The sequence below is a fragment of the Athene cunicularia genome, unplaced genomic scaffold, assembly GCF_003259725.1.
Source record: "Athene cunicularia isolate RWA unplaced genomic scaffold, athCun1 SCF_6, whole genome shotgun sequence".
In the NCBI taxonomy this organism is placed as follows: Eukaryota; Metazoa; Chordata; class Aves; order Strigiformes; family Strigidae; genus Athene; species Athene cunicularia.
The window spans coordinates 131,531-141,472 of NW_020799490.1; positions in this window are offsets into that span (position 1 = coordinate 131,531).

A 9,942-nucleotide genomic window follows, 5' to 3' on the forward strand; every position below is an offset into this window, starting at 1 on the left:
ACTTGGAAAAGAGTGTTTAAAGGAAATAATTGCTTCTACTGAAAAGGATGAAGGGCCAGAATTAGATATATCCCCTCCACAGAGAGAACGGCATCGGAGGTGAGAATACAGAGAACAGGTAGAGGAACCTGAGAGTAGTGGAATAGAGGACGTGGAGGAAGGGCCGTCTGAGGTAGTAATTCATACCCCTGTTTCTCAAAGAACTCGGCAGGAGGTACAAATATCTCCCCTGAGGCAAGGAGTTGGCAATGATGGGCCGGTGTATGTGAAAGTGTGTTTTTCAGTGACGGATTTGATGGCTTGGAAGTAGGCAGCAAGAGTGTACAGAGAGGATCCTGAGCGAACAAGCAGAGTAGTAGATACTATCATCAGAACACAGAATCCGGATTGGAGTGATTTACAGGTGATTTTAGCTGATTTGTTAGATGATACAGAAAAACAGATGGTATTGAAGGCTGGCAAAGCACAGGCAGAAGTGACTGTATTGAGTGGGACAACAGGTGGAATATTAAAGCAGCATTTTCCGTCTGGGGATCCGCAGTGGGGATCCAAATAATGTGGAGCTACAGAGAAAGACTGAGTCGGTATCAGAAATGGATTTTATATGGAATTAAACATACCATGCCTAGGTTTCTGAACTGGTCTAAATTGTATGAGGTGAGACAAGGTAAGAATGAATCTCCATCAGCGTTTCTGGAAAGACTAAAAGAGCTGCCAGAAAAAAATGCTGATTTCAGAGTAGAAACCGAGGCAACTCAGATATAATTTGCTTTGATTTTTATGCGACAATCGGTACCAGATATAAGAAAAACTGATTGATAAATTTTTGAAGTATAAAATCTTGAAGGAGTGTGAATCTGAATATAAAACACTCATTCTACCAGTCAGAAAACCATTGGGTGAATATAGGTTAGTACAAGACTTGAGAGCAGTGAATCAAATAGTTAAGGGTATATATCTTGCAGCAGCAAATCCTTAACAGCTGTTAACAGCTTTAAAGGAGACTTATCAGTGGTTTACAGTGCTTGATTTAAAAGACGCTTTCTTTTGTATACCTGTGGAGAAGGAAAACAGAAAATTGTTTGCTTTTGAGTGGGAAAACCAACAAACAGGACAAAAGATGCAGCTGACATGGACAAGACTACCCCAAGGATTTAAAAATAGCCTGACAATTTTTGGAAATCAGCTGGCAAAGGAGCTTGAAACACGGAAACAGGACAAACCAAAACCTGGACATTCTCTTTTAATATATGTGGATGACACACTGATTGCTACAGAAGATTTACCTACCTGTGATATATTTGGACTTTGAGATTTCAGAAGGGCAGCGGCAATTAGGAACAGAACGCTGAGAAGCCATGTGGGCTGAAAAATATTCATGAACTCAGAGCATTCTTAGGAATGACAGGGTGGTGCTGCCTCTGGATCATGAATTATGGTCTAACAGCTAAACTGCTATATGAGGTCCAAAAGAACTCTCCTTTTACATGGGCCCACAGCAACGATGGGCTATCACAGAATTGAAATGCTTTAATGTCTGCACCTGCCTTAGGACTTCTGGACATAACCAAAGACTTTCAGCTGTTTGTTCCCGAAAGACAACGCCTGGCACTGGGTGTGCTGACTCAGAAGATGAGAAGCTGGAAACTGTGGGTGTGTATGCCGGGTTGCAAACCATCTGCGTCACTGACAATGTAAAAGTGTCATCAGCATTCAAGTTAGAAGATTAACAATGTCTAAATTAATTATGCACTTGTGTTAGAAGACTAACGGCATCTAGATTAACGATGGCTAAAAGTTAAAGTATTTTTACTCATTAGGGAAGAAACTGATAAGAAAGGAATCTGTAGAATAACAAAGCAGAAATTTATCTACCAGTTGTGGAGGCTTAGTAGTGCTTGTTGAAAGTGCTGAGAGGAATGAGTTTTTGAAATGAGCATGCGCCAGAGCAACACATGGATTTGCTGTCACAGGAATATATAAGGACTTGTTTTTCTAATAAAGTTTGGAGCTAGACTGTTAACCATATTGGTGTGTGTCTTGTCTCACAGCCTCGTCCTGCAAATAAGGGGGTTACTGCTACAGGAAACGACCTGTCGGACACTTCTCTAAACAACTGGAAACAGTGAGTAAAGGGTGGCCAAACTGCCTCCGAGCTGTGGCTGCAACAGTGATGCTCATACAGGAAGCTCGGAAATTGACTTTGGGAAGCACAGTAACAGTCTGTGTCCCACAGATGGTGATAGCTGTTTTAGAACAGAAGGGGGGACATTGGCTATCTCTGAGCTGAATGATGAAGTACCAGGTAGTACTGACTGAACAAGATGATGTGATTCTAAAAACTAACCTGGTAAATCCTGAAGTGTTTTTAAGTTCCACACAGGAAGAAGAACAACTGGAGCAAAACTGCTTGGCTACTATCAAGTATGTTTATTCCAGTCAAGAAGATTTGAAGGATGTACCATTGGAGCAACCAGACTGGGAATTGTATACAGATGGTAGCAGCTTTATGGAGCAAGGAGTTTGATATGTTGGATATGCGGTAACAACAGACACCACAGTTACAGAAACAAAGGCACTGACGAGTACCACATCAGCTCAGAAATCAGAACTCATTGCTCTGATTTGAGCATTAGAACTAAGTGAAACGAAGACAGTAAATATCTGAACAGACTCAAAGTATGCTTTTGGGGTGGTACGTGTCCATGGACCTTTGTGGAAAGAAAGAGGATTATTGTCATCTCAGAGATCAAATATTAAGCATGAAAATTAAATTTTACAATTATTACAAGCAGATCAAAGACCAGATCGAGTAGCAATCAAGCACACCAAACTGGGAACACAAAAGAAATTGTTGGAAACAATTTGGCTGACCGAACGGCAAAGAAAATAGCAAAGGAACAAGCATTCCAAATGGCATTAATTCCCTCCAAAACAGTAACCCCTCATAGACAAGTAGTAGTTCCACCTTTTTTAATGAGAGAAATAATGCAAACCAAACATCAAGAATGTCATTAGGGAGCAGAAGCTTTAGTAACTTCTTTACAAAAACAAGTTATATCTGTTAAAATGATGGACACGGCCAAAATAATAACTGAAAATGTGAAGTATGTTTGAAAAAAACCTACAACAATCCAGTAATCGAGAAAAGAGTTCAAATGGGTAGGTTAAAATCTGGTACAGAACCTGGAGATTATTAGCAAATAGATTTTTCAGAATTACCTAGGCAAAATGGGTACTGGTACATCCTGGTTGGGGTTGACACTTTTACAGGATGGCCAGAAGCTTTTCCCTGTCGCACCACACAAGCAAATGAAGTAGTAAAGTGGTTACTATGAGGAATAATTGCAAGGTTTGGAGTTCCTTTTGGAATTTCTTCTGAGAGAGGTCCACACTTTGTTGCAGAAATAGTCACAAATGTTAGCAAAATTCTGGGTATCACTTGGGATTTGCATACTCCATGGAGGTCACAATCCAATAGAAAAGTAGAAAGAATGAATCAAACCTTAAAAAAAAGGCAAATAAGTAAAATCTGTCAAGAAACAAATTTAAAATGGCCTCAAGCATTTCCATTGGCATTATTACGAAGCAGAGTACAACCAACGAGTGGAACCTCCGCCAGCCTTTATGAATTACTATATGGAAAACCTTATGAGTCCCCAGAACCAAATCCAAACATACATGTAAAAGGAAAACAAGATGTGTACAACTATTTGCTTTCTTTAGGAAAAACTTTGACTGCGATTCAGAGTGCAGTGATGTGGAATAGACCATTATCCCTAGAAACTCCAGTGCATGATTTTCAACCAGGAGATTATGTCTATGTGAAAACGTGGATTTCCGAACCTCTGCAGGAACACTGGAAGGGACCTTTCCAGATACTGTTAACCACCTTCACGGCTATCAAGACTGCAGAATCAGATGCTTGGATACACTATACAGTATATTCAAGTGGAGAAAAAAAAATAAAAAATAAAAAATAAAAGCACCCACTCCATAGAAATCTATAAGCCGTGATCCAAAGACTTTAAATCTGGCTCTGAAACATGTCTAATATTTTATATCAGTTTGTGATTGTTCCCCCTATATTGGCTTGGAAGGTGACGCTGGTGAGATTTATGGGTTGATTTGGTGGCTAGGAACAAAAGGCAATCGAATACAGAACAATTAATTAACATTCCTAAAGGAATGACTGAAGAAAATTTGATGTTAGTATTGATTAAGGGATTTGCCACCTTGCAGAACGTTACGCAAATTACTGCCTGTTTACCAGTACCAAGAGCAGTAGGTGAATCTATTCTTTGGGGAATCTTAATTATGAATTTGACCAATCTGGAATATAAAAATAAGATTACTTATTGCAAACAAAAGTGATTCAATTACTTATTGCAAACCAGTGATTCATTGGTATAAACAAGTGAAAGTTATTAGGAAACAATGGAAATCACCAGGAAAAAAAATCAGACTGTGAGAAACTCCTAAATTATGACTTTGTAACAGGGTCTCAGCCTAGTGCTTTGGATCAAGTTCTCCTCTCAGGAGGGCCAAACCCTAATCTAGGATGGTGTTCTTATGATGAACAAATTAAAAACAATGTGAGCAGGAGCATCATGGAATGGCAGTGTAGCAAAACTGGGCAAAGTACCCAAAAACAGGCACAGTGGGACTCTGTATGGTCTATGTCCATATTCTCACGATTTCAGTACATGGCCAGAACGCCTTGGTGTTTTACTTGGGACGGTACCTGGATTAATAGAGTGTTTGCAATCCTTCCCTCGATAGTAGATAAAGGCACTACCCGACAAGAAAAGGAACATGTAGTACCATGGTAGAAATGTGAAAAGGTGTATGATTGCAGCAATGCAGACTTAATAATCGAAGAATTCCTCATTTGGCAGCTGCTTTGAAGTTTGGTTGTTATTGTCGAGGTTTTTATAATAACCTCACCATGACCAGCATCTATACACCCAGAAGAGGATACTTTTTACTTATAAAAAATCTACCATTCAGAGTCCAGGACATTTAGTTTGGGAATTCAGTGATGGCACCTGGACAACCCACTTACCAGTAGATGGTACAAAAGGTGTATGATTCTGGTGCCTGGCACGTGTTGTTGGTGAGAACACTCCCCTACACGTCCAGACGTCAATGAAGAAGTGTCTGCTTATCTACATCACATTGGTGTCGACAGGTTTTTATCCCGTTTTTTGGTGACAGGCCCACGCTGGTGATGGCAGAAAAATTACACAAGACAGAGCTCTCAAACAGAGATGTCTGGAAGCTTTTAATCACATTACTGTTGGAAGTCTGCCAAAACCACTCCAAAATTGCAGGAAAATATCCAGAGGATATATCTTCCTCTTCTACGAGCACAGCTGTAATAAAATTTCCCTGCACTTTTACAGAATCTTTAAGGATAATCAGTATATGCATGTTTCCACTTACTGTTTTGAATACTTCTTTTCAGAATATTTTTGGTAAGTCAAGAACAACAGAACCAAAACAAGACCACTTCCGAACCCTATGACCACTACTTCAATCCTTTGCCTTTCATTTTTTGCCATGTTTTACAAAATTAGGTTCTTTTTATTCTAGATCTAGGCTTTTAGGGCTTTTACTGCAATTTCTTTAAGAAAAGAAAAAGCTACAAAACTTCTACTACATTATTTTCTTTCTTAAAAATGCTCCAATATTCAAAGGTATTCGGTTGACAATGAGTTTGATATGAAGTATCAACACAGATCTGCCAGCAATCATCACCTAATGTTCATGAGAAAAGTCCCTGAGCCAAGGCGCTCTGTTCAGCAGGCACTGAGAGCAGATGCCAGCAGAGATGACAAACCCCACAGGCTCACCTCCACCCAAAGAAACAAAGCAGGAGCATCAGCCCATTTTACACTGGTCACCGAAAAGCTGACAGGTGGTGCCAGCCTCGAGCTGCTGTTGAGACTTTAAACCACTGAACATCCCCCGGCCCCCCAGCCCAGCCCCACAGCCGGCTGAGGGCAGCGCTGGCCGGGCTCTGGCCGCACTGCAGCTCACGGTCAGCGTGCGGATCCTACAGCCCCAGCAAGCCTCTCCTCACACACACACAGGCACCGCTGGGGGTGCGGGGAAAGGGATGATCCCCAGAAGCATTTCTTTTGGCACGGTCAATCCTGTTCACAAGTGTCTCTCTCCTCTGCAAACCCGGGCCCAGGTCTCTCCTCCCCCCGCACTGAAGCACAGTGCAGCGGAACAGCAAGAACTGGAGCTGACTTACCCCTTCTGCACCAGTTCACCCCCGCAGCCCTGTGCTTAGGCTGCATTTTAATATGGATTCGATACAGCACAGACATCTTTATGACTGACTGGGAGTGCTGAACACAAAGCTGCAAGGTCAGGACGTGACATCTGGCTTTCCCTCATTCTTATCTTGAGAAGCCAAGAAGCTGCGAAAATGCACTTGAGGAAAAGGCAACTTAACAGACACAGCTCTAAACTGAGCGACTATGGGAAAAGTAACTCGGAAATAGATTCCAATGAGGGGATTACAAACCACTCTCCACTGCATTCTGAGTGCTCTCCATCTCAACCCCGGCTGCGTGTGCTTACAGCAGTGATGCAGGGACAGGCAGATGCCCTCGGTACAAACATTCACACCAGGGTAATTCAGGCTCCATCAGAACCCAGGTCCTGCTCTGTGAAGGCCCGGCCTGTGCTGCACAGAGGACGTGCTCATGGGAAGGGGATGCATCTCACGGCTTGTCCCTGCAGCACAGGGCAGAGCCTCACACACCATGCTCACGTGGCCTCAGAGAGAATTTAAACCCTCCACCAGAGAGCAAACACTCGGTAAACAACCCCTAACAAGGGCTAAACTGAAGACACACCACTAGGGTATGACCACCCAGTGAGACTTAATTAAATATGCCACTCATCGACTTCTTCTGTAAGCAATATCTGTACTGGTACATACAAACAGTAAGCGGAGAATCCCAAATTCTTACTGACAGACAATCTACAATGAAATGAAAACACTATGCCATCTTACAAATTGCAAGACTCTTATTAAAAAAACGAAAAAGCCTCACTGAAAAGAAGATGTAAATTTTTCAGAACTCTACTATTTCCAAACAAAAGCAGGGAAAAAAGCTTTTTTTTCCTCCCTGCCAGCCCGTGCTTTCTGCTTTTAGAGTTGCCAGACAAAATCAGTGAGACCCAAGTAATTTTGCAATGCACTTTTTTCCCTGGTTTTCTTCTAAATTTCCCAAGTATCTATAGCACGTTTTTAATATTTCTGAGCAAATATATCTATACTGAGGGCAACGAGGTGCACATACAACTGCTTGAATTTCACACTTGCAAATGCAAGTGTCTGCGGATGAGTTAGCACAGGAGACTGTCGCTCCCTGGTCTGTCTCCACAGACTGGCATAACATCAGGAACATCTGTACAATTGAATCTTACTGAACTGACTAGTTTTGCAAATAATGAGCAAAAAACAATACTCCACGGATGTGGGATGAACATTTCCATTTAAACATACACATAGTAATGTATTTCAAAGGCAAAATGTGATTATTTGCACAAAATACCTGTTCTCGAGAAAATACTAGCGGTTTAAATCTGAAGACAGAAAGGACTATTAATCTGCCTTCATTTATATTAATATATTAATTTTTTTTAACCCTGAAATAATTGGTTTCCAAATAACAGATGAAAATATCCTTAAAACTGTTTGTCAAAAAAAAAAAACCCAAAACAAAACAGATTCCATCGAAGTGTTCTGCAAAAACATCACTGCAACCCAACCCCACAGCCTGTTTCATCATCCAATCCAGCAGACTATGGTCCCAAATAATTTAAAAGACACAATCACATAATTATTACAACTGACAAGGTTCTTTTTTTTCCCCCTTGTCATAATAAATATTTTCAAGCATGTAGCACAACAGTGTATTTCAGGATCCCATCCGGAATGAGATGTTCAAAGGCATCTGCAGCTTGTTACTGTCAATGACGTTACACTGAGAAATCCTGACAGAACCATTACACAGTAATTGCAAGACTTGTTGATGGTCACCAGTGTTTTATGGAAACGTTTTTCTAAGGTGAAAAGGAAAGACTTAGTGTAATAATACTGAATTTTAGGTGGTTTTCCATCATATAATGCAATTATATATAATTAAGTTGGTTAGAGGAGTTCCACTGTATCTGATTTAAGAGTATATTGTGAATCCGGTTTCCCTAAGGTCCTTCTGTGAAGAACAGTGGGCTCCATCAGGGAGGAATTCAGGGCAGTAATCCAATGTAGATATTCTGAACTGTTTTACAGAGAAGCCTCTCTGTCTGCACCAACCATCGAGGAAAAATAGACTTCTAACACAAGAATCATGGTTGTGTGACTGAAGTTAGATGATGTGGATGCTCCTTGCCCTCAGAAATGCACATCTCTAAAATCAAAACACATTCTGAAATACGACTACTTATCCCTTTACTGATGAAACTGAAGACACATGTTGGAAAGCTGCGCCTCTACATCACACCTCACCTTCCCTGAAGAAGAAACCAACCGGTGTCAGCAGGTGGCATCCCCCTCCTGATAACCAGTACCAGCGGGATCCGCCACAACGGCAGGTACACAGCTCTGCCTCTGACACTGAGTAACTCAGCACCAGTTCACTCGCTCACTTGGGAGCCAGGATGGCAGTGGCCACATCAAACCCCACTTTCTCCTCCAAGCATGTAACCCACAACAAGTTCTCTACTACAGAAACATGTCTCTCACCAGTAACATCAGCAGAAATGCCATTCTCACCCCTTCTCAGGCTTTCTTCCTGCAGGTGAACTCGTACAGCATTACAGTTTTCACTGTTCACATGCCAGGTTGTGTCCCAGCACACAACCAGGCAGTGATTTTAACCTCTGAGCAGGTTAGAAGAGAATCCTCCAGCCCCTGTGACATCAATATCACTCCCAAGGGATGATGAGCACATTTCATGGAAAGCTCAGTCACCATCCTCACCAAATCCCAAACGCCCTGCTACAGGAGTCTCCTGCACAACTGCAGCCGAGACACTGGACTTGCTCTGCTTTACTGGAAAAGCTTTGGCATAAACAAAGAGCACACCATCCCCTATCCCAACAGTTCACACAACTTCTACTTTCTGTTTTTCCAACACTAATTCCACAGTGGCAATAGTAAAAGATGTTTCTGATGTAGGAACCCCCTTAGAGCTCTGTTCCACCAGCATTACACATCCCCACACCTGTGCTCTGTTCTTGCCAAAGCCATGCAAGACTCGTGTTAAAGCAGCTTCACTATTCTGCCAGGATGAACTGGTCTCCCTTCCTGAGGGGGCATAAGGAACTCAAAAACTTTTTCAATTTTTAAATAGTTGTGGGTTTGGTTTTTTTTAAATTAGTATTTCCAACAAGTTTTCACAAATCAAAGAGAACAACAGTGCAAACGTTTATGTTACTGGAGGACTGATGTGTACCAGTGCAGCCACCCCCAAAACTAAGCACCCCTGCTGCCTTCTGTGCCTCTAACCCAAGCGATCAGATTTAAAAGCTCTGCAATTTCAAAGACTTAGGTAAAAATCCTTGCTGAACCCCTGGTTTCTGTGTATTGCTCCTGACATTTCACAATGCCACCAGACAACTACATACCGCCCCAGAGATCACAGCTGCACAGGGAGTCACTCCCTGTGTCCCACAGCAGATTACTGGGCCAGTTCCAGTGACCAGAATCACAGCCACCTCCAGCACAAAAAAGGAGTGAGACATTCAATTAGATGAGAGGATTGCTTTTTGCTCTGCAGACTGAGGTTGAGAAGGGGGGAGGGAATCCCCATTATTGGCAGGTTTAAGTAAGCTGCACAGCCCTATCTTCCCTCACTACATTTTTGTTGTGACTACAGGATCTAAAAAGGTAGAATAATGGGGGGGGGGTGGGGG